The sequence below is a fragment of the Phyllobates terribilis genome, unplaced genomic scaffold (assembly GCF_046119375.1).
Source record: "Phyllobates terribilis strain yellow unplaced genomic scaffold, ASM4611937v1 Scaffold_5__5_contigs__length_657084704, whole genome shotgun sequence".
In the NCBI taxonomy this organism is placed as follows: Eukaryota; Metazoa; Chordata; class Amphibia; order Anura; family Dendrobatidae; genus Phyllobates; species Phyllobates terribilis.
In genome coordinates, this window is record NW_027362765.1 from 148,148,972 (window position 1) to 148,174,059 (window position 25,088).

A 25,088-nucleotide genomic window follows, 5' to 3' on the forward strand; every position below is an offset into this window, starting at 1 on the left:
ATAAGGATGGTGTGAGATACTTTGTCAAATGCTTTGCTGAAGTCAAGATATACTATATCTACAGCATTTCCCTGATCCACCCAGTCAGTGATTCTGTCATAGAAGGAAATTAAGTTAGTCTGACATGACTTGTTAGTTACAAACCCATGCTGACTCTGGTTAATCACTTCATTCTTATCCATGTACTTACATACATGTTGTTTAATAATTTGTTCAAAGATCTTTCCTGGTATAGAAGTCAGACTCACCGGCCTATAGTTCCCTGGGTCCACCTTCTTCCCCTTTTTGAAGATAGGAACAACATTTGCTCTTCTCCAGTCTTCTGGGACTTCTCCTGTTCTCCAAGAATTTTCAAAGATTATGGAGAGTGGTTCTAAAATTTCTTCTACGATCTCCTTCAGTACTCTGGGGTGTAATTCATCTGGACCTGGAGACTTGAACTCATTTATGTTAGCTAAATATTCCCTCACAATCTTTCTGTTTACAGATAACTTGGATTCCTCTATTCCTTTAAAAGGACAGTGAAAATCAGTTGATGTTACATTTTCTTTCTGAGAGAAAACAGATGCAAAATAGGAATTAAAAAGTTCGGCCTTCTCAACATCCTCTCTTACCATTTCTCCATTTTCATCCTGTAAAAATCCTATAGCATCTTTGACTTTTCTTTTACTTTTGACATACCCCCAAAATCCTTTTTTATTGCTTTTGACATCTCTTGCAAGCCTTAATTCATTGTCCGCTTTAGCTAACCTGATACGTGCCCTGCAGGATCTGCAGACTGCATTATAATCTTCTTTAGATATGCCTCCCTCTTTCCATTTAATAAACATTTCTTTCTTTCTTTTTAGCATGTGTTTAAGTTCTGTGTTCATCCATCCTGGTTTCCTTAAATGCTTCCCATTCTTCCTACTTTTCGGGATTGTTAACGATTGTGCTTTGAGAATCTCATTTTTAAAAATTTCCCATCCTTCCTGGACATTTTTGTCCTTAAGGACATCAAGCCATTGGATCCCTCCTATTCTCTTTCTGAGTCTCTTAAAATCTGCCTTTCTAAAATCTAACCTTGAAGTTTGAGTCTTCACATGTCTTCCTCCTCTAGTTATCCAAAATTCTATAATAGCATGATCGCTGCCTCCTAGGGTCCCAGCCACCTTTACCTCCTCAACCATTTCCTCCCTGTTTATAAGGATTAGATCCAAAGTAGCAGATCCCCTTGTTTTCTCCCCTACCTTTTGGAAGATAAAGTTGTCAGCAAGAGAGGATAAGAATTTGCTTGACCTGTTAGTTTTACTTGAGAGAGATTCCCAACAAATGTCTGGATAGTTGAAATCTCCCATGACCACTACGTCATATTTTTTGGAGAACTTGGTCATTTGATACATAAAGAGTTCATCCATATCTTCAGCTTGCCCAGGTGGCCTGTAGTAAATGCCTACAATGGTGTCCTTTCCGTTGTTCTCTAGATGATCAGAGGTCATTTGAAACAGATATTAAGCTACTGTCAAACAACTGTAGCCGCCACCTATCTCTTCTAGAACAAAAGGATTGGGCATGCTGAAATCCAACTGTGCCATCCTTCTATCTCCTTACATCTATAGTGGGGGTAGGGGCGCTTGGGTACTCTTGTATACATTAGATGGTCAGCCGGTTTGGCCATCAGTGATTTAATGTATCAGCTTAAGGTGAGTTGCTCCCCTGTAACAGATAAGAACAGCAGAGATATGCAGTAATGTATGTATATATGTATAGCGGCTTCCATACATTAGGAGCACTTCATGTTCTGCTCAGTTACTGGCTGTCTTTTAACTCTGTCAGTCATTGCGGAGTGAAGAGAAGGATTTCTTCTTACTCTCTGTAGATGAATACCTCCCACCATGATCAATATTTCATCTCTGGCAGGCTGAGATATACGGTATGTCAGTGTGTTACGCTGGGTGTGTGTATATTGTTTCTACTGTCTGACCAATATAACATGATCTATAATTTATCACCCTGTATAGCAGATTATTAGTGGTGTTCAGAAGACCCCATTCTTGCCAGGAGCTTCTAAATGGAAAATCAATATGACTGGATTGGATGGGGATTGTATTTTATCGTGGATATCCTGCCTAGGTGAACATGGCTGTAGTTGGATAATATTGTACATGGTTTAGGTGTGTAATGCCAGTACAGAGTGGGTAATATTTGATTGGCATAAGGGTTCGTGAACAAGCGTTCTTAGGAGTGTTTGTTTCTCGATAATTGTGCTGTCTCAACAGGCAGTTGATTAACGTGCAAAACTCTTGTTCGTCTGGTGAAATGATGTTTTGTGTTGCACCAAAGATCATCATTCTCGGCAGCACAAGCGTAAACATGGCAGCCTATGGCCACTAAATGATCTGTTCCAGTCCGCCAAGCTATTAAACGACCGTAAATGTATACCGATTGGCGATAATTAATGTTGTAAGTCAGGAGAAGTAAACTCTACTTATGACTCCTCATTGTCAGCACAGCCATTATTATAAGGAGTATTGTAAGTGTAACCTGCCGGCTCCTGCGTGGCTCATTAGCTATTCTGTCCATGGCGTTGCTGAGCGCAGGCTTTGCTCACGGCGCAGGTTTGTGTAAGGAATTAACAAGACCTGCTGTGTAACAGAGCGTCAGAGTCGGAAGGAGTGACGTGCTGGTTTCTAGCTCCGTGGCTAGCTGCGGCTCCCAGTGACGTGCATGGGGGGTAGGATGTTCTTGCAATTTTGGTCCCAGACATACAGATGCATGGCGAGCACACCGCAACCCTTTTCAGTGCTTCCCTAGCCGAGATCATACACAAGCCAGACATGTCTCTGGTGATCAGAATTAGGGGAAATGATTGCTCCTGTGTCTGCTCCGCACACACCATCTCGTCTTGTGTTTTCAACCCTCCAGGCTGTAAGTCGGAGACATGCAAATCAGCTATGAGACGTACGCGGAGCGCAGCGTGATCTGGGCCCGGTTGTTTTCCATGTTTGTTAGGTTTTATGCTAGAATGGGAGACTGGGAATAAAGAGCCGTCTTGTTAAGATTTATGTATCTTGACGTTTATGCTGATGTGTGAGCCTGACTGAGATGTGCTCAAGACTCCATACATTTCTATCATTTTTCAGTATGACAGATCTCATACATCTCCCAGGGACACATCGGGGTAGAATTTACTCATTTGCTGTGATGTAACCTGTGAATGTGGAGTTTTGGTTCTACATCCCATATTTAAAATCCAGTTATTAATACCCCAGCGAGCTGATGTTGCCCATAGAGGTCAATCCCTCATACTTTGCATCCATGGGGTCAAACAAAAAACAATTGACCCAGTCTTCATATATAGTTCAGAAAGCGGGAAACAATTAGGCTCTTGCTACATTTATACTCCCATGGCGATTTCAGGGTCTTTGACAGCAAGAGCCAAGTCTGCAACACCCATCTGTTTTTTTTTTTTTAAGGGTTAATCCCATGTCAACCATTCAGGATCACAAGTGATCAGGGCTTTGGAAACTGCCGATAGGGCTTTGCTGTTAGATATCGATCTGAGTTATGGAGACCGCCTAGTACAGCGAGCCAGTCTGCTTCCGGAACCCTCATTCACTTCCATGGGAGTTACAGAAATGGTGTACTCAGTTGTTTGAGTCCCACTCTCCTGTGGCCGGTGCAAAGACTGTTACTCCTGTCTTAGCAATGAATGGCTGAAATAGGAATAACCCTCAACTGGAGCCTTGATGGTCAGATGGGTCTGTCAAGATTTGCCAGTATCTGCTTGAGAAATTCTGCACCAAGGAAGCAATGGCGCTAGTGTGACCATTCTCAGTTGAGTATAAGGGAGTGGAATAGTTCATAACGGAGAAAAAATAACATTTCATATGTATAATGGACAGATGGGGCAGCAAAGTGTGATGACAGATTGACTTAAAAAGTACATATGTTCCGCTTTTGCCATGGTATTCAGTCCTATTCTTACACTGCTATCAGTACATTTCCCATCATCACTTTCTTCTCCTTAGTGCTACAGACCTCTTACCCATTCATGTGCTCTGGACTAGCACCACCTCTCTGACTTATCAAGCTAATCGAAGTGTAGAATTCACCTGATGCTTCTGTGCACTCAAGTACCCTGTCTGACCAATTTTATCTTCTGTCAACTCTGTCAGTATAGCTGCAGTGTATTTTTATATTATTATAGCTTGCTGGTTTCTAGCAGAGCTCAACACTCTTGCGCTCCTTCACAATGGAGCTTGTCATTACTAGACAGGATTATCTTCTGCCATGTGCATCAACAGAGCAGCATTTGCAGTTTCACATCACTAATCTGTCAGCAATAGGCAACAAACACAGTTCAGCTTAGTTGTGAAGGAGAGCAGGAGAGATGAGCTCTGCTAAAAACTAGCTAACAATTATGTGAAATAATACAGACATCTACTGATGTAGATGGCAAATGATACAATCGGTCAGGCAGAATACTGTACAGGATCAGACAATGCACTGAGGTATAGAATATATTGTCTAAGTAGGACACACTATGTCAGGGGCAAGCAGAGTGATATTGGCAGGAAGCCAGGTGAGAGACTACACTGAGCATAATTAATTAGGAGCACTGGAACTACAGCAGGAAGGTCCCAATGGAAGCTAGCAGGTGAATAGAACCTGGAGGAGCATCCATTAAGGGGTGATATGTTCAAACGGGGCAGTTTTAAAATTAATCCTTTTGGCCCAAATGAATAAATGTATGTGTACAATATTATAAAATCACATTGTGATTTGGGGAATAACCCTTTAATATGTCTCTCCTATCATGGTAATCTAATGCTCCTTTATCTCCAGATTAATGTCCCTGGCTGTAGTAGATCTTCACACAGGAACTCTGAGAGAACAGTTTGGGGAGAAAGGAGGGGGAGAGAGAAGCAAAAATAGTACAGGAGTGGGCGGAGGGAGGAGAGCGTTTTATAAGCAAGAGGTGGGGTCCCTGCGACATTGATCAATGCAGAGTCACAGTTCTGCTAAATGCTGTGTTACATCAGGGGGTTTTGTCTCAGGTGTAGCTGAACTATAACACTCAACATTCTCATCTGTTGCTTTCCAGTGAGTTGTTATTTTTATTAACTCTGTATACATTTGTAAGGCGTTTCATATATCTATCTATACAAGTGTGAGCATACTATACAGGGGATCCTGAAAGTAAAGGGTTTAAATACACCTTTCCTGGTTAAACAGGTTTTTCAGCCCCAAAATATATACATAAGTCAGCAGTAAATGGCAATCTATATAACATACTAATATGTTCCACCTGGATACTGGTAGCTTTATTTCTAGTCCTGTGCTTGGCACCTAAGCTGAGCGTGAAAGGGGCTTGATGGCTGCTTATTTCCATAGCTAAGTCATCCCCCTTCTCAGCAGCAACCATAACAGTGATGAGCGACTTCTTAGCTATTACAATAAACAGCCAGCCAGCCCCCTTCATGCACAGCACAGATTATATGATGACACAGGAAGCGCTCTTCTGTGTTGAGCATCGGGCCAAAAGTGGAGCTGCTGAACTCCACTGACCAGAAAAGATGTCTGACGGTAGGGGTTCATTTGAATTATATTGATAAGTTATAAATCTCATTATTCAAAGTTGAAACATATTTTCTCGCTGAAAACCACTTTATAGAGAGAAATAGGGCAGGTGATGGGGGGTTCTGGTGGACCCATATCCTTACACCTGCCTGTTATTTTTTATCTTCTTGTACCAAGAATGGACCAAAGTTGATATCCCTCTAAGACCAATGGTTTGCCCATCATTTTAACAATTAAGGTGGTCACATCTGATACAGATGTTGTCCCACTATTTGTCTTTCTGTTCTTGAAAAGTCACATACTTTAGTAACTGGTTCTTGCCATTTTTGGTTTGCAAAGCATTTGGTGGTGGTCAAAGCGTTGCTGAAATATACATCTCATCCCTTGAAATATTCCTTTTGTGTTAGTTGGAGACCCCAGTGTCGGTTTCCTTCCTCAGGTGTTCCATTCTGTCCCTGCAGTCAGTCACCTTCTCATCCCCAAGCCGACTTTCCATTGTTTTCATTGAGATTTTATCATTGATTACAAGAGAATACATTCCGTTAGGTGCCGCTAATTACACTAACTGCAGGGTAATTAAAAACGAGCTGGTTGTAAATTTCTTTTGATGTAATTACCGTGATGTATACAGTGACTTTAGCTTCTTCCTGCTTAGGATTTCTTAATTAAGTCGGAGTCCCTATGGAAAACTGAATTCCAGCGGTCACAGACTGAGCTCCGTGATGTGCTTTGTCTCACTCATTTGGCCTTTCAATAATTGATTGTCATAAATAAGGCTGGGATATGCGTGACAACATCTACTACCCATTATTGACCCTTTGTTTAGTCCCCCGTTACCAGCGTTGGTTGCAACTCCTCCTTTCTTGGATTGGGACATCAAGATAACTCAAAGACCCATTCATTAATAGATGTACTAAGTTGTAAGGCTCAAATAGTATTCTCGACATCAGGTTGTTTGGTTATCTGAGGAGAGAAAGTTGAATAGTAACTAGACTTTTCTTCGTAAAGCAACATTAGAAGTGAAGATAAAAAAATGTAACTTTGTTGGCTTCTTTCTCCACTCATCAGTCACTTTTTCTCTCCTGCATTGATCACTCTCTGTCAAAAGCTACTCAAATCTGTCTACAAATCTGTCTGCAGTGCGGGATCAAATTATGCTTGCTGCCTAAAATTCTGTGAAGAGGGGAAGGTTAAGTGCCCACGTAGCGTTTTTACGGCTGCGAAAACGCTTGTAGTCTGCCATGCAAAGCAATGTGAATTCGGATGTGCTGTGCACATGATGCGCTAATTAGCACGCCAAATTCGCATTGCGTTGCAAAACGCAGCATGACCATTTCTACCGCGATTACGCTGCAAATTCGCGGCCATTGAGGAACATTGAAACGCAGCAAACCCGCAGGTATATGTGGATTTGCTGCGTTTCAATTAAATTCAATGGCCGCGAATTTTCAGCGTAATCGTGGTGCGTGTGGTACCCGGGATGATATGAGACTACAACTCCTCTTCATTCCAGCTACCACGCGGTGAAATAAATTTAAAAATAAAAAAACCCCTGTATATTCACCTCTCCGGCGGCCCCCAGTCTGCTCCCGGCGGCGTCCTCTCTCTTCGTCGTCCCGGAGTATACTGTCAGGACCTGCGGTGCCGTGATTTAGTCACCTGATGGTCACACGACCGCTAACGTCGGCGGTCAGGTGATGGTCACGTGACCATCAGCTGACTGAATGACATCACCGCAGGTTCTGACAGTACACTGCGGGACGACGAAGCGAGAGGACGCGCCCGGGAGCAGACTGGAGGAGACTGGAGAGGTGAATATACAGGTTTTTTTTTTATTTTTAACTTTTTAATTCTCTTTTTTTTTTTTACTATAGATGCTGCATTTAAAGCATCAGTTGTTCACACATTATAAATCCATGCCGGTTGCATGGATTTATATTGTGTGACCAACTTGTCAAGCACTTTTTCAAAATCGCTTGGAAAACAGCTTGAAAAAACGCATGCGAAAACGCTGAAAAAACGTTTCTCTCTGGCAGAAAAAACACATGTAAAAACGCTGAAAAAACGCTTCTCTCTGGCAGAAAAAACACATGTAAAAACGCTGAAAAAACGCTTCTCTCTGGCAGAAAAAACGCATGTAAATCTGCATGCGCTTTTTTCTGCCAGAGAGGGGCAAATACGCTCTGCATCAAATCTGCTACGTGGGCACATAGCCGAAGAGAAAAAGGGAAATAGAGGGAAGAAATAAAACAGAAATGCAGAAGGAGAGCTGCTGAGGCTTCTAGTGCAGGTGGAAAATGCCTTCAGAGTGTACTGTGGCTTGAATGCAGAGTTTGGGGGTCATTTGACGAACTGTCTGCGGCCCTTGGACCCATAAAGAACAATTTTATTTTCATCAGTCCACAAAATGTTTCTCAATTTCTCTTTCGGTCAGTTGATGTGTTCTTTGGCAAATTGTATCCGCTTCAGTACATGTCTTTTTTTTAACAGTGGGACTTTGCGGGGACTTCCTGCTAAGAGATTAGCTTCACACAGGCATCTTCTAACTGTCACAGTACTCACAGGTAACTTGAGACTGTCTGATCATCCTGGAGCTGATCATTGGCTGAGCCTTTGCCATTCTGGCTATTCTTCGATCCATTCGAATGGTAGTCTTCAGTTTTCTTCCACGTCTCTCTGGTTTTGTTTTCCATTTTAAAGTATTGGAGATCATTTTAGCTGAACTGCCTATCATTGTCTGCACTTCTTTATAAGTTTTACCCTCTCCAATCAACTTTTTAATCAAAGTACGCTGTTCTTCTAAACAATGTCTCGAACGACCCATATTTCTCAGGTTTTCAAGGAGAAATGCATGTCCAACATTTGCTGGCTTCACCCTTAAATAAGGGCCACCTGATTCACACCTGTTTATTAACAGAATGATTGACCTCACCAATTGAACTCCACACCGCTATTATTTTGAACACACCCCCTTTCAATTAATTATTCAAACACACAGACTCAAAAACATGCAGATCATGAATGCTGAGTCTGGTGGTTTTCTTAGAATCTACTGCTGGAGGACTATGTGGGACTCATTATTCTGTATGGAGGACTTGTGGAGTGTGTCAGTGACTGCCTTCTGGATATCTGTCAAGTCAGCAGTCTTCCCCATAATTGTGGAGCCTACTGAAACAGACTAACAGACCTTTTTAAATGCTTAGGAAGCCTTTGCAGGTGGTTTTTGTTGATTATTCTAATTTACTGAGATAATGACTTTTGTGTTTTCATTGGCTGTAAGCCATAATCATCAACATTAACAGAAATAAACACTTGAAATAGATCACTCTGTTTGTAATGACTCTATATAATGAGTTTCACTTTTTGAATTGAAGAACTGAAATAAATTAACTTTTTGATGATATTCTAATTTAGTGAGAAGCACTTGTATGTATTACACAGACATGATATAAACAAAGAATCATTTTCTGATTAAAACATTTCCTTTTAATATGTCTGGCACTGTTTGCTTTGTTTCCGTAAATAAGAAAAATCAAACGGACATACCTTAAGTATTGCTGCTTAATAATTGAGATATATGAAATAGAAATTTGTAATGATGGGTACAGGTTCTTCCGGCCATACACACTAGATGAAAGTCATCCATACCTACTGATTTTGGCTGACAAACTAATGTGTATGGGGTCGTATCTTCTGATGGTTGGAGAAAGGAGGATCGGGCAAGTAGCAAGAAATAATTTTTAAAATCAAAGCTGACGTCATGTGACCACTATCCTTAACCGGTTCCCGACCGCCCACTGTAGATAAACGTCGGCGCTTGCCGGGCTCTGTGCAGTGCCGACGTTTAAAAACGGTGGGTGGTCTCGCAGTGCTCAGGACCCCCAGGGTCCTGCAAGCACTGCGATTCCGGTGCAGAGCATTAGCTCTGACAGGGTACATCATCGGGACCTGATTAGATCAGGTCCCAGTGATGTTAACCCTTTGCTGTCTTCTATATGCTGTGATCTATAGTGATCGCGGCATATAGGAGACAGCAGGAAGAGAGGGGGTCGTCTTACTTACCTCCGAAGACCTCCGTTTCGTTTGAGGACCTGGGGTTGCTATGGCAGCTGGAGGTCACATGACCGCCTCCAGCTCTGCCATATATGGTGTCCTTCCTGTCTGACTTCAGCCTGTATGTAGCTGAAGTCAGACAGGAGACTCTGACTGAAACAGTCAGTGAAGATCTCATATAATGTAATATATGTGTATTACATTACATGAGATCAGTGATCAGAAAAATAAAAATTAATGTCCCATACAGGGACTAAGTAAAAATGTAAAAAAAAGTAAAAAAAAAGTTTTTAAACTATTAAAAAAAAAATCACAAAATAAATAAAAATAAATAAATAAAATATTAAACCAATAAATCCGTAAATTATTACAAAACCAAAAAAAGTACACATATTTGGTATCGCCGCATCCGAAACAACCCGAGCTATAAAACTGTCACACTAATTAACTCCTTCTGTGCACACCGTAATAAAAATAAATAAAAAACGGAGCAAAAAAATATGCTTTTTCATCATATCGCCAAACAAAAAGTGGAAAAAAATGCGATCAAAAAGCAGAATAGAAATAAAAATGGTACCACTGAAAACGTCATCTTGTTCCGCAAAAAAAAGCCGCCATACAGCTCCATCAGCCAAAAAATAAAAAAGTTATAGCGCTCAGAATAAAGCAATGCAAAAAAAATATTTTTTTTTCTATAAAATTGTTTTATTGTGTAAAAGCGCCAAAACATAAAAAAAATACAGTAAGTGTAGTATCGCTGTAAACGTACTGACCCGAAGAATAACGCTGCCTGATCACTTTTACCACACGCAGAACGGCATAAAAAAAACCTCAAAAAACAATTCCTGAAGTGTTTGTTTTTGTTAACTTTACCTCCCAAAAAACGGAATAGAAAGCGATCAAAAAATGTCACGTGCCCAAAAATGGTTCCAATAAAAATTTCAACTCGTCCCGCAAAAAACAAGCCGTCACATGACTCTATCGGCCGAAATATGGAAAAATTATAGCTCTCAAAATATGGTGATGCAAAAACTAGATTTTGCAAAAAAAGCGTATTTTAGTGTGTGACAACTGTCAGTCATAAAAACCCGATATAAATCTGGTATCTCTGTAATCGCACCGACCCGAAGAATAAAGTAATCTAATCCGTTATATCACACTAGGAACGGCATAAAAAATAAATAAAACAAATATTATTCACCTGCTACTGATTTGTTTATTATGTCTCCCAAAGATCCCAGTAAGGCTCTGCTCACATTTATCCTGTGCTCTGCGCTGAGCACTTACACCAGAGTTTCCGTGTAAATCTCTGAAATACGTGATTCAGCCAGAACCCATGATGGAAGATTCCCTGTAATGAGGCAGATATAGGCCACTGTGGATGCCGTCTAGCCTGGGATCCCACGGTGTCATTTGTTTTAGGCTTGCATAAAAGTGCGGTTGGCCACAGTTTTGTGCACTTCTGAAAAAAAGGACACCACTAAACAGAGGCCACACGGAGTCCAGAGTAACTCTGCTGCCTCATTACAGTGAATGGATCCTGCAGGGGTTTCATCTGAATTACATCACTTGGAAAATTAGATGGAAACCCCGATGTAAGTGCTCAGCCTAGAGCGCCGGATAAATGTTACGTAAAATGTTCCCAATAAAAGCTTCAACTCAGTCCTCAAAAAAAGCTAGTCCCCACTCAGGTCCATCATCTGTTAAAAATATAAGGGACTTCCAAGTTACTGGTAGCAGAAAGGCTCTGGAAAAGCAAAATGGTCCTTGCCCCCCAAAAGAAATTCAGAAAATTTTGTGCTCCCAAATCCAAATGCCTATTCTACAATAATTTGTTCTCCAATTGTCAAATAGCGCTCCTTCCCCCTCAAATCTCACCGTATGGCTAAGTGGTACGATACAGCCACATATGGGGTATTGACACTTTTAGAAGAAATTGTGTGACACATTTCGGCACCATTTTTACCCATTGCCCTGTGTGAAAATGTAAAATCTGAGGGTAAAACATTTTTTTGTGGTAAAAATATAATTATGCTTTTTTCACTGCCCAATGGTATAAATTAAAAAATTAAAAAATGCTCACTACTTCCCTAGATGAATTCCTTGAGAGGTGTAGTTTACAAAATGGGGTCACTTGTGGGGGTTTCTGCTGTTTTGGCATGTCAGCGACTCTTCAAATGTGACATGGTGTCTGCTGCCTATCCCAGCCAACATAGCGCTCCTTTCTCTTCCGAACCCTGCCGTACACCAAAGCAGTGGTTTTCCCCCACATATGGGGTATCGATGTACTCAGGAGAAATTGCACAACAAATTTCATGGTGCAATTTCTCCTGTTACTCTTATGATAATGCAAAATTAAGGGATGAAAAACGTTTTTGTGGGAAAAATGTGAAAATTTTATTTTTACAGCTCAATATTATAAACTTCTGTGAAGCAGCTGGGGGTGCGAGGTGCTCACCACACATCTAGATAAGTTCCCTAAGGGGTATAGTTTCCAAAATGGTGGCACTTGTGGGGGGTTTCCACTGTTTAGGCACATTAGGGGCTCCCCAAATGTGACATGGCGTCCGCTAATTATTCAAACAAATTTTACATTCAAAAAGTCAAATGGCGCTCCTTCCCTTTCAAACCCTGCCATGTGCCCAAACAGTAATTTGCCTCCACATATGGGGTATCGGCGTGTTCAGGAGAAATTGCACAACAAATTTCATGGTGCAATTTATCCTGTTACCCTTATGATAATACAAAATTAGGGAATGAAAAACATTTTTTGAGGGAAAAATGTGAAAATTTTATTTTTACGGCTCAATATTATAAACTTCTGTGAAGCAGCTGGGGGTGCAAGGTGCTCACCACACATCTAGATAAGTTCCCTAAGGGGTCTAGTTTCCAAAATGGTGGCACTTGTGGGGGGTTTCCACTGTTTATTCACATTAGGGTCTCTCCAAATGTGACATGGCATCTGCTAATTATTCAAACAAATTTTACATTCAAAAAGTCTAATGGCGCTCCTTCCCTTTCAAACCCTGCCATGTGCCCAAACAGTAATTTGCCTCCACATATGGGGTATCAGCGTGTTCAGGAGAAATTGCATAACAAATTTCATGGTGCAATTTATCCTATTACCCTTATGATAATGCAAATTTAAGGGATGAAAAACGGTTTTGTGGGAAAAATGTGAAAATTTTATTTTTACAGCTCAATATTATAAACTTCTGTGAAGCACCTTGGGGTTCAAGGTGCTCAACACACATCTAGATAAGTTCCCTAAGGGGTCTAGTTTCCAAAATGGTGTCACTTGTGGAGGGTTTCCACTGTTTAGGCACATCAGGAGCTCTCCAAACGCAACATGGCGTCCACTAATTATTCAGACAAATTTTACATTCAAAAAGTCTAATGGCGCTCCTTCCCTTCCGAACCCTGCCGTGCGCCCAAACAGTGGTTTTCCCTCACATATGGGGTATCAGCACGCTCAAGAGAAATTGCACAAAAAAATTTGGGGTCCATTTTTTCATGTTACCCCTGTGAAAATAAAAAAATTGGGTCTAAAGTAACATTTTTGTGAAAAAAGTTAAATGTTAATTTTTTTCTTCCACATTCCAAAAATTTCTGTGAAGCACCTGAAGGGTTAATAAAGTTCTTGAATGTGGTTTTGAGCACCTTGAGGGGTGCAGTTTTTAGAATGGTGTCACTTTTGGGTATTTTCTGTCATAAAGACCCCTCAAAGTGACTTCAAATATGATGTGGTCCCTAAAAAAATGTTTTTGTAAATTTTGTTGGAAAAATGAGAAATCGCTGGTCAACTTTTAACCCTTATAGCTCCCTAACAAAAAAAAATTTGGGTTCCAAAATTGTGCTGATGTAAAGTAGACATGTGGGAAATGTTATTTATTAACTATTTTGTGTGACATATCTCTCTGATTTAAGGGCATGAAAATTCAAAGTTTGAAAATTGCAAAATTTTCAAAATTTTCGCCAAATTTCCGATTTTTTCACAAATAAACGCAAGTGATATCGAAGAAATTTTACCACTATCATGAAGTACAATATGTCACGAAAAAACAATCTCAGAATCAGGGGAATACGTTGAAGCATTCCAGAGTAATTACTTCATAAACTGGCAGTGGTCAGAATTGAAAAAATTGGCCTGGTCACGAAGGCAAAAACAGGCTCTGGCGCGAAGTGGTTAATTAAAGTTATAGTAACATGAAGTCATCAGCCAATAAACATTCAGCTTTTAGAAAGAGCTTCTATCATATCTTTGTAAATGTATCTGAGGGAACAAAGACCTGGAGATTTATGAGGTGACGTAATAGGGCAAGGATTTTTTTGGGACTTCTCAGTAGTAATTTCATTGAAGATAATCACAGTCAGCCTCTTCCCAACTTGAAATGCTGATAATAGTGAACATTTACAGTAAATAGGTAGTATTTTAGTGTCCCTTTAAATTATCTACTTTGTTTTCACATAAGGTCTAGGCTGTTCTATGGCATACGGCACTGACATGCAATAGACTCAAACTTCCCCTTTAGATTTTGAGACCGTGTTCATGTGACCTGCAAATATTGTCAGATGAGTAACCATCAAGGTCATCCAGCAAGTCCTGGGGGTTTTACCCTTGTAGATCCTTTTACACCTCTAACCTATCTCTTCTGTATCTGCTTTACAGGTCAATGCAATTGATTTCTCTCTTTTACCAGCAGCTTTAGGCTGAGGATAGGTTGGTAGTTGTGTTCTTAAATTGGCTAGAAGCCCAAAGAGTGCCTGCTCTATGATCATTATCTTGTCACATATCTCCATGTCTGACACCACCTTATATATGTCCTTACATAACGTAACTTATGTGAGGACCCCACATAGTTTATTTTCATTAGCTTCAGTCTCATCTATTTCTGCTTAGGGATCGTTTGTTGGGTGAAATACAATGATCATATGAATAGATCTTTTGATCCTGATGATCTTTCCTTGACAGAAGAGTCAGAGAAAAATAGTTCTTCCAAGTAATTTTAACATGTATGACCAGGTTGATTAAATGTAACTGCTAATATGGACTTAAATGTCTGGCTGCATCGGCGAAACGATTGTTCTTTAGGTGCTCGTTTATTTAACCATCCGCCCTCTTGTATTGTGTATGGTCAGCTTACTGGGTTGTCAGGAACTTAACACCTACTGAGCTATTTCTGGGATATCTCATCAATGTGAGATCGAAGGGGGTCCAACACCCATTGATCTGCTAATATCTGCTCCTGCACATTTTTCTTTTTTCTTCTCTTAGTTGGTCTAAAAGGACAAGTTCTCTAGCGGGAGCTGTTTCAGGAAACACTCCACCTTTTGGGAGTTTTTGGAGGAGTTTTTCATTTTCTGAAATTTTGTCTGAGCCTTTTCATTGGACTGTTTGAAGTGTTTACCGTCAGAAGACCCTTCTTCAAAGGGTACCTTCACAGGTTGAGTATTTACTGCTGATTTTTCTGCTGTAAAAACTAGAATGTTGGCAGAAAAAAAACACTGCACAAAATATACAGGTTTTTGATGCGTTTTTTATTTATTTATTTATTTTCAATTACTTTGAAAAACGCTGAAAGAATTGACATGCTGCAGATTTGAAAAATCGCTTTGAAGGTCCAAATCTGCAAGGGAAAAACAATAAGCAGCACTTTACTGGTACTGTAAAACGCAGGTTATTTTTTCCTTGCAGAAAAAAACGCAATGTGTGAACAAGCCCAAAGAGTTGACTTGCACCACCTTCTTTTTTTTTTTTTTTGTCCCATGAGGCCTTTTTCAATACCTGAAGTGGGAAAAAAAAACTCTCAAAAGATTGTACATATGAAGTCAAATAGTTTTATAGAAGAAATGAATCGGAAGAGTCTTTCCAGAGTTTTTGAGAGATTTTTCAGGCATCTTTTGGAGTGATCGTTAATAAACGTTAGACTTTGAGAATGTGCACACTATCTGGAGGAAGTGATCGTAGACATTGGTGGAGTCTCTACATGGTCCACCTGAGGGTCGCTGGGATCCTTTATAATGAATAGAGTCCAGTGAGTAAAGCTCGCACCGCAGTCCAACTGCATCAATCGGCGAATGACTTCATCAAGCACAAGGGTCACAGCAGAACGTATCGAAGACCTCCACTTTATTAACACTCGTCTACTGGTTTACCGTCAGTGGGCGAAAGCCTCTCTCAACGCCTGCTGAATAATTTACTAAGTGCAGTGTTACAGCAAAATGAGACATGGAAGGTTTGTGACCTCCGAGAAATGAGGAGCGTGGCAGCGTGCAGTGAATCGTGTGCACCGAGGTATTAATCAGCTCTCCCTCCATTGCTGTTGTATTATTTGTCTTCTGTCACCCCCTCACCCACACCCTTCTCATAATCTACTGGCGCAAGAGCGCTTTCTATTGCGTTAGGCTTTCTTTATCACACGTACGGCGCTGCTCTCCGATTGTTCCGTGTCAATTGTATTCTGCTTTAATTTCCTTTGAGCATTTTTTCTACAATAGTTTATGTAATCAAGATGATGGCACCGCACCGCTATAAGCTGGCTTGGAGGAAGCGTTCATGCATCATCGCATGTTTATTACATCATTGCTTTTGTGTCTTAAAACCTTTTTAGTATTAAGTCCTCTAGTTTGCGGAGAAAAAAAAAAGTGTAAGCGGTTATTGCACATTAAAGGGAATCTGTCACCAGATTTTAGCCCCCCCATCTGAAAACATCATAATGTAGGAGCAGAGACCCTCATTCCAAAGATGTATCACTTACTGGGCTGCTTTCTGTCATGTTTATAAAATCATTGTATTATCTCCTGTAGATCTAGCAGTTATATGAATACTGAGCTCTGTATAACCCCACCCACACCACTGATTGGCAGCTTCTTGTGTTCACTGTGCATAGGCAGAAAGCTACCAATCAGTGGAGGGACAGGGTTATACAGAGCTCATGAATTTGCTTCACTACCTGGCTGCAGGTTTACTGGTCCTCTAATGATAATCTTCCTATGATGAAACAGTGATTTTATGAAAACTACATAAAGCAGCCCAGTAAGTGACACATCACTGAAATCATGGTCTCTTCCCCTACATTATGCTGCTCTCAGATTAGGTGCCAAAAGCATGGTGATATATTCCCTTTAAAGGGGTCCAAATGCTTTAAAAAGTGCCTGGATGTCCCTTTCTATTCTCCCCTCTGTGGGCGATTGCTATAAGCTGCACAGATGCTATCGGACCCGACTGTACTGGGTGCTCCTTTCATTAGAGGGAGGAGAATTAAGCTACCCCATGGAACATCATCTGCCAGTAACAGAAAATTGCGCAGAAACCAGATCTTGCAGAAATTGCTTCGACAATAAAGTAGAATTGTAGCTTGGTGTACCTCAAGTGAAGCGTTGGAAATCAGCAGTATGAATGATATGCTTGGCTAGTCTATAGTCATGTTAGTCTGTTTATACCACCATGGCAATCGCAGAACAAGCACAAATGTAAACTATATATTTATAACTGCACGAGAATCTATAGACTCTATCAATTTTAAGTACACTGCCCCTTTAAGTGCATTTGCCACCAGCACACATTTGTCACTGTGGTTTGTACAAGTATTTGAGAATGTGCGGCCAACAACGAGCTTGAATCGTTAGTGGATTTGTATTTATGATTGTTATTAATAATTCTATCAGCATGTAGTAATTTGCATAATTAGAGTTTAGGTAATTAGGATAGTAGAATTTAGAATGTACCTGTGTTAAATAAAACCCGTCACTTGCCATAGGTATGTAGTTTTTTAAAATGGTGTAAATGCCGGTGTTCTTCTGAATCCAGCGATGTTTTTCTTTTGTTCCACCGCTTCTCTCTTCCTGAAATATTGCCCACGTTTCCACATATGTAAATCTAGTTTTTTGACTAAGTGGGTGTGGTCTTCAATTCTCCTTTATGGGAGTCTTCTAGAGGACCACACCCAGTTGGCTTAAAAAACCCCAGCCAGATTTATATGCAGGGAAGAGGGGAACATTATCTCTCGAACAGTGAGGGCAGGAGAAAAAATAAATAGCGCCATTTAAGTCAGATAAATAATAATAAAATTAAATAGTTGTCTTAGACTTGAAGAGGCTAGTGTATTTACTTTGAATATCTGTCTGGATGGCTGTATAATCCTGGTCTTAAAATGAGCATTTCTTTTAGTCCAACTATAGAAAGAAGCAATTCATAAATCCATGTAAGTAGTAAGGAAATAGCGGGTAATCTGCGCTGTTGGTGTACAATTGATCGAAAAGTCAGCGAAGAAATTGCAATACATTTTGAAGGATTGTAACTTCTTCTGGAGAACCATCTTTGTGGTTCCCATGAAGAAGTTGTAATATTTCGAAATGTGTCGAGAATAAACCTCACTGTCAATATCTTCAATTGGTCCTGACTAGTGATGATCGAACGTGCTCATTTAACCCTTTAAACGAGCATGCTCGGGTACTGTGCATGTGTTGCTGCTGTGACACATGTAGGGATTGCCTGACAGTCGCAACACATGCAGCCGCGGCGGTTGTAACTGAAATGCCGAGCACGCTGAAACTACTAGGTAAGTACCCGAGCGTGCTTGTTTAAAGGAGTAAACGAGCACTCTCGCTCATCACTAGTCATGACTCCTCGATCGGTTGTATACCAACAGTGCAGATTACCTGCTATCCCTTTACTAATTACATTACCATGTCAGATCTACCAGCCAAAGGAGCTGCAGTAGCTAGAACCGTATTTGATACCTTTCCACAATTGTGTCTCACACAGACGCATCAAGTGTACGGAACCGCCTCGGAGTACTGCGTTTATTTGCAGAACTGCATAATGCACTTTTCTTGTTCTCCTGTTATTTTCTAATTCAGAAGTCCAAGTGTATCTAGTCTTTGCTCATGCAACTTGACAGCTGCAGCTTGTACTGAACAGTGTGAGATTTCAACAGCAGCAGGGAGGAGGGACATTGAGGAGTTATCAATCAAACTAGGTGAACGGAGATTGAGTTAAACTTTCAGCCTTTCAGACAAGGATTTTCACAATAAGGACACTAGTGTCCCACTAGTGGTGCATAGCATCCTATGTGATGTCCACTCTCCCAGTCACATACAATACTCTCTGACTGCTTTTCATCTGGAGTGGAATGAATCTCGTGTATTGAGAAATGCTGTGTTGTACAGCGACTCTCCGGGACTCCTCTCCGGGACTCCTCTCCGGGACTCCTCTCCGGGACTCCTCCAGCCTCCCTGTAGGATCTCACTGCAGACGAGTCTCCGTATGACATCACTTGGGCTTCCATCATTATCAGATGATATTATGGCCCTCGGTCCATGCTACCAGTGCATTAGACATGGGAAGGTGGATCTTGGCATAATGGAGTAGTTTTCTTCCTCCCTAGAAACTTGATTGCATGGATCTGGCTGCATAATCCAATAAACTTACTTCTAAAAGGGGATGATTGCCTGAGAGCGCCTCGTGGTGTATGTCTACCGTGACAAGTCTCTTTGTGTTATGCCCAGCAGGAAAATCTTAACGTGCAGCGAAATCATTTCATCTAACCCCTTACTCGAAAGGAAAAAAAAAACGTGATGGAAAGGAGCTGCTGCTTGGTTAGGAAGAGGTTAAAATTCCTTCAACTTCATTGTGCCGGTGGCGTGGACAGGCTGCTTCTTCCTGTCAGCGGACCACCTGTCGCAGAAAACCCCCCCCCCCTCCCTTTCGTGCTGTCGCTCCCTTCTGATCGCAGCAGGGCCTTGCTAGCACGCACAGCCGTGCCGGGATGTGCGCTCACTGCCCTCTGCTTCACCGTTCTGCAGTCAGTAAATTAAAATTTCCGTCCGACATTCACGGAGCGTACGCCGGCAGCTTTCCTTTTTTTCTTGATTTTTTTTTTTTCTTTTCTCTCCTTTTTTATTTTATATATTCTAATTTGTTCCCAGAACCCATGTCACCGCTCCTTATATGGCAATGATTCTTTCCTCTTTGCGTTTCCATGACAACAAGAGCACTGCACCATTCATTAGCTCAGGACCGAACTGCATCCCTACGCCGCCTTTTGCATCTCTCTCCCTCCGTGCTTGTTCTGCACCATCCCACTCCCCTCCTGTGTGCTGCCCTAGGAGGAGGGGAGGAAGGAGGACTAGTGGGGGGGACAGTAATACAAATTTTGATGCCCTCTGCAGCCTCGCTGGAGGAAGAGGAGTGCTAGCTTGTCATATCGCGGAGGAGAAGGTACGGATGTGTCTGCAGATCGAGCATCAGTGTCTGCTCTGCTGGAGACAGGATTGACCCGTGGGAGGTCAGGACACAGCTGGACCGGTTACAACCTATATGTGTGTGTACGGGTGCATAGAAAGGACAGCTGCGTCTTCGAGAGTGGCAAGACGGAGCAAGTGATGCTATCTTGGAGCTTGGGATTTTCTAAGATTGCTGTAGCCACCGTCTGTGTAAGTAATTTCTCTAGGACATGGAGGGGTGGGAGAACCATATGTGATCGGGAAGATGATGGATGTCTTGTCATTTCATGCATGAGTTGTCTCAAGTCGTGGTTTTTCGTACCTTATTCTCGTCATCATCGCTATAGAAATTTGGTGACTTATTCCTGAGATGGACAGATGTTAGCACGAGGCTTAATGGAGGCCAACGTAAAACCCACAGCCGCCTCTTAATGACTCCATGATCTGGAGGACCTCAATGCCCCGAGGTGCGGCACACCACGGCCCGTACACTTGGCCCGTCGGTGACCAGGTGGCTCTGGACCTGTACAGATGATAGTACCCTTGACCATGATGTTTGTGCCATCTACATATTAAGGCCACCACTGGTTTACATATAAATTAACTCTTTATATTTGGTATTGCTATATATTCTGTTTTGTCATACTGCTGCCCAAAAAAATGCCTGCATTATTGGTGCATGCCTACCCCAGGTTTTCTAGAAGCACATCCATCTACCCTCAGCTTGTTCTGAAGGCCCCGCAGCCATTTTCTAATCCTTCGAGATTCACGGGGCCAATGTGATGGAGATGAAGGATGCTTTTTCTTACAGATGGCATAGTATTATTTTTTCATTGCCAGAACTGGACCGGTTTTGTGATAGCTGTCTGCTGTGCTGCTTTCTTCTGGAGGCAGCCATTTTATTGACCTCTGACCTCTGTCCAGTTTCAGATGGGGTGTTTAATCTGCAATTACAATAAAAATCATGCTGCCGTCAATCACCACAGCCATAAAGGCATATATGTGCTCTTCACGTTTTGAAAGAAAATGGCTGTCACCGATTTTGCATTACATTGTGTTTTTATAGTTTGTTTTTTTTTTATATGGTGCATGCTATTGGCATTGGTGTGGTCTCCTACCTACAGAGGTGTAACCTGCCCCCTCATTATTGGGAGGCATTTGTCAATCTGATTGATGAGGCACCAAGTGATGTCTCCCGTAATATTTCTTTTTATTTTTTTTTATATAGGTATACAATCCTATATACTCCCACAATTAGCCGCTGCGCTCCTTTCCTGGCACCGCGCTCCTTTCCTGGCACCGCGCTCCTTAACACGCCGTAACTGATGGTCTTGAGGCTGAAATTACGTTTTATATGGTGATGGATGATTTGATGTCCCTCTCCGGCAGTAATTCACCAGTGAGGTATTGAAGTGCGTGCTGCGCTTCCTTACAATCCATTTCAGCTGAACGATGGCGTGTACAGATAATGCGATAAGCCGACATTGGAGCATGCATATATGATTTGCTATGCTTTTATATAGTGAATTGGTATTTGTGTGGGTGCTTTGGAGAACATCCATTGTGGTTACAGTCCGTCTCGATGATCCGACGCTGGGCTGGAATGTTCTTCCATCGTTATCTAGAATGCTCTAGGAATAATCCTTGTATTGGTGGCTCTGGACGCTGCCTTCCATTTACATTATGCACTTTAACAACCAGCTTTCTCCTACTTCATTAATTCTATTAGCTCTTGGCATACCCTTGGATTGTTGGTATTGTTATGAAAGTCTCATCCATTTAGGGTCTTCAGTCCATTCTGCAGTACCACTTGTGACCAACAGGTGATGCCAAGTCAAATCATGCCTCTGGGGCCTCGTGCACAGTCGTATTACAGGTCCGCATTGCAAAAGTCCATTATGCGGTGACAATGGAAATCTGCCATTCTTTACCGTCACATGCCTGTTATTTTTTGGCTTGTTCCATAACGTGCCATATTATCCAGGTATGCCATGCTTCTGTGGGAGAATATGATGATGTACCGAGGCACACACCGGTCTGTAACACACGAGGCCATAGGTCTATCCACATTATCCGGGAATAGCAAACAACGTTTTATTTAAAGGGATGGAAAACCATATCCAAAGCAACATTGTAGTAGGGAGCAATTCTGTATTAATATTGCTCTGTGAGTGTATATTGTGAATGAGGCCTGCGAATGCCACTGTAAACGGATGGAAAATAAAGGGTATAAGGAATGAATCTTATTATGTAATGTTGCATGTATCTGTAAAACTCTAATTATGGTAGTGTTCATAGTTACCATACGGTTTTACTTTCTGGACTGTGCTGCACTACATGTCACTCAGGCCTAGCTGACTGCGGTAAGCAGAGCTGCACTACATGTCACTTAGGTCTAGCTGATTGTAGTGGGCAGTGCTACACTACATGTCACTTAGGTCTAGCTGACTTAATTGGGTAGTGCTGCACTACATGTCACTTAGGTCTAGCTGACTGCCTTGTGCAGCGCTGCACTACATGTCACTTAGGCCTAGCGTACTGCGGTGAGAAGAGCTGCACTATATGTCACTTAGGTCTAGCTGAATTCAGTGGGCAGTGCTACACTACATGTCACTTAGGCCTAGCTGACTGCATTGGGCCGAGCTACACTTCATGTCACTTAGGCCTAACTGACTGCATTGGGCAGAGCTACACTACATGTCACTTAGGCCTAGCTGATTGTGGTGGGCTGTGCTACACTACATGTCACTTAGGCCTAGCTGATTGCGGTGGGCAGTGGTGCACTATATGTCACTTAGGCCTGGCTGACTGCATTAGGCAGTACTACACTACATGTCACTTAGGCCTAGCTGACTGCGGTGGGCAGTGCTGCACTATATGTCACTTAGGCCTGGCTGACTGCATTGGGCAGTGCTACACTACATGTCACTTAGGCCTAGCTGATTGCATTGGGCAGAGCTGCTCTTCATGCCATTTAGGCCTAGCTGACTGCGGTGGGCAGTGCTGCACTACATGTCACTTAGGCCTAGCTGACTGCGGTGGGCAGTGCTGCACTACATGTCACTTAGGCCTAGCTGACTGCGGTGGGCAGTGCTGCACTATATGTCACTTAGGCCTAGCTGACTGCGGTGGGCAGTGCTTCACTACATGTCACTTAGGCTTAGCTGACTGCATTGGGCAGAGCTGCTCTTCATGCCATTTAGGCCTAGCTGGCAGTGGTGGGCAGTGCAGCAATATTTTTCCCCACCTGTTTTCCTTTGTACCTCTGTATCTTTGGTGTAATAAAATCCTGCGATCACACACTAAGCAGCTCTCATTTCCAGTAACCAGTTCAGGCTTTTACAATGCCCTTAAGACGTGGTCGGATTGATCTTGGCCCATAAACACTTGCTGAATGTTTGTAAAGGTGGTTCATTGATCACTATGAGATACAAGATACTCAGCGCTGGATTAAAGGTCATGTGGCGTGTATCTATCCAGCCGGTGACACAGATCAGGCGAGAGCAGCTATATTCATTTATTAGGAGTAAGCCAGGAACTTGAGAAGTAAATAGGAGATAAATTATCCTTATTCTTATTTACTATAATACTTGTTGGGTCTCATTTAATATAATGTCTTCTACAGCTGCTTCATTATCTTGTATTCCTGACCTGCATTGGTTTGTCGTTGTCCGTCATATTAACTGTGCATCTTGCCTTAGGCTTGAACATGAATGAGATGGAGATTTATGGGACCTTGTTTTGGTTATTATAGTTGGGATCTTCACGCTGTTCCTCAGGTCACATATTTGATAATGAGGATCTACATACATGTGTTTACCGTGTTGTCTCATTAGTGGAGGCAAGTTCACGGGTTACATGATTAAATCCCTATTTTCTCAGGACCCACTCACTAGTGTGAACAATATGGCAACTGCATGAAAGCGGAAATTAACAGATAAGATTAGTAATCTAATCTGATTATTTTCTTCATCACTACATAGTGCAAATATTATAAGTTGGTGTTAAAGATCCATTTACACTGCACGACTATCGTGAAAGAACGTTCCCAGGAATGCTCGTCTTATAATAATCATTCAATTTGTCCAGGCTGTCGATCATCTGACCGTCTTTAGCTGGGAGAAATGATCTTTTGGTTTGATCAAAAGATCATTGTTCTCGGCAGCACATTATCCTGTGTAAACAGGAACGATGATGCCAAGAACAATGGCCGCATATACTAACAAAACAGTCTATTACAGGAGCTTGTGACATTGCCATGCGAGCCCCATCTTTCAAGTGCTTCATGGAGTATAGGCTATTGTTTTATAATAGTGAATATAGCAATTGAAAGGGGTTGTCTGAGTAGTGGACAATCCCTTTAAATGATCAACAGTCAGCAAACAAGTAGCTGATCGGCAGTCGTCTAGTGTCAGCAGGTTTAAACACAACCATTTAAGATGGATGTTTTCTGAATGATTTGTAATTCATGGTTGGTCTGTGAACGTTGATATCTTAGATGATGTTGCCGTGAAAGTACAAAAGATCGCCTGTTTATTTTGTCATCTGTGGTATAATTTGGTCTTTCATTGGTTGGATGCCGATCTGTCATTTGACATAAATGCCTTTTTCAATTACAGCACCTTACAAAAATTAACAACATTTCGACAGGTATGTGCGATTAGTCAGTATCTGTCATGCTCTGATGTTGTAAAAAAATGCCCTTTTTAATTTTTTGGGGGTCTTCTGTACAAGTATGGAGTCATTGTGTGACTGTAGAAGCGCCCATACACATGAGACTACAGTTGAAAAGGACTATCTTATTGATAATGAACGTTCGTCGATTGAAATTTAACTATGAGAGACTGTTTTTGCTAACTGTTGACAGACAATCAGCATTTTATATGAGGTCTGACATGTTTGAAAATGTGAAGAACTTTCATCTACCAATTATCTTTCTTCGAGATCATCATTCTGTTGGTGCCATGGGACACATTAGATAGTCATTTGGTTGAACAACCATTGAAGGAGCGAACGATCCTCTGGTATGCCAATGCAACTCTACTCCTATTAGTCCAGATTGCCCTTTACAGTAGATCAGCCAGGTGCTACATGTTTAATGACACCTGGAAGTGAGCAAACAGTCGTTCTGGGGAAATTCTAACAACCAAAGATCGTTCATGGGTGAAAGATCTTTCATTGGACAAAACATCTTTTGGCCATAAGTATCAACCACGGATGACTTCTTTTCATTCTCTATGATGGTT

At 41.6% G+C, this 25,088-nt stretch overlaps 1 protein-coding gene across 9 annotated transcripts in view; it reads left to right on the forward strand.

The window, feature by feature from the left end:
* The window catches only part of TANC2 (tetratricopeptide repeat, ankyrin repeat and coiled-coil containing 2), a 483,567-nt gene that overhangs the window by 335,889 nt on the left and 122,590 nt on the right, over positions 1-25,088 (forward strand). The window contains exon 1 of one of the 9 annotated variants that reach the window (XM_073683156.1): positions 19,628-20,052. The exons of the other annotated variants lie outside the window; for them this stretch is intronic. The gene's annotated coding sequence lies outside the window, so the exon portion shown is untranslated. Of the gene's footprint in view, positions 1-19,627; positions 20,053-25,088 lie in introns of those variants that run through there. 9 annotated transcript variants of the gene reach the window in all.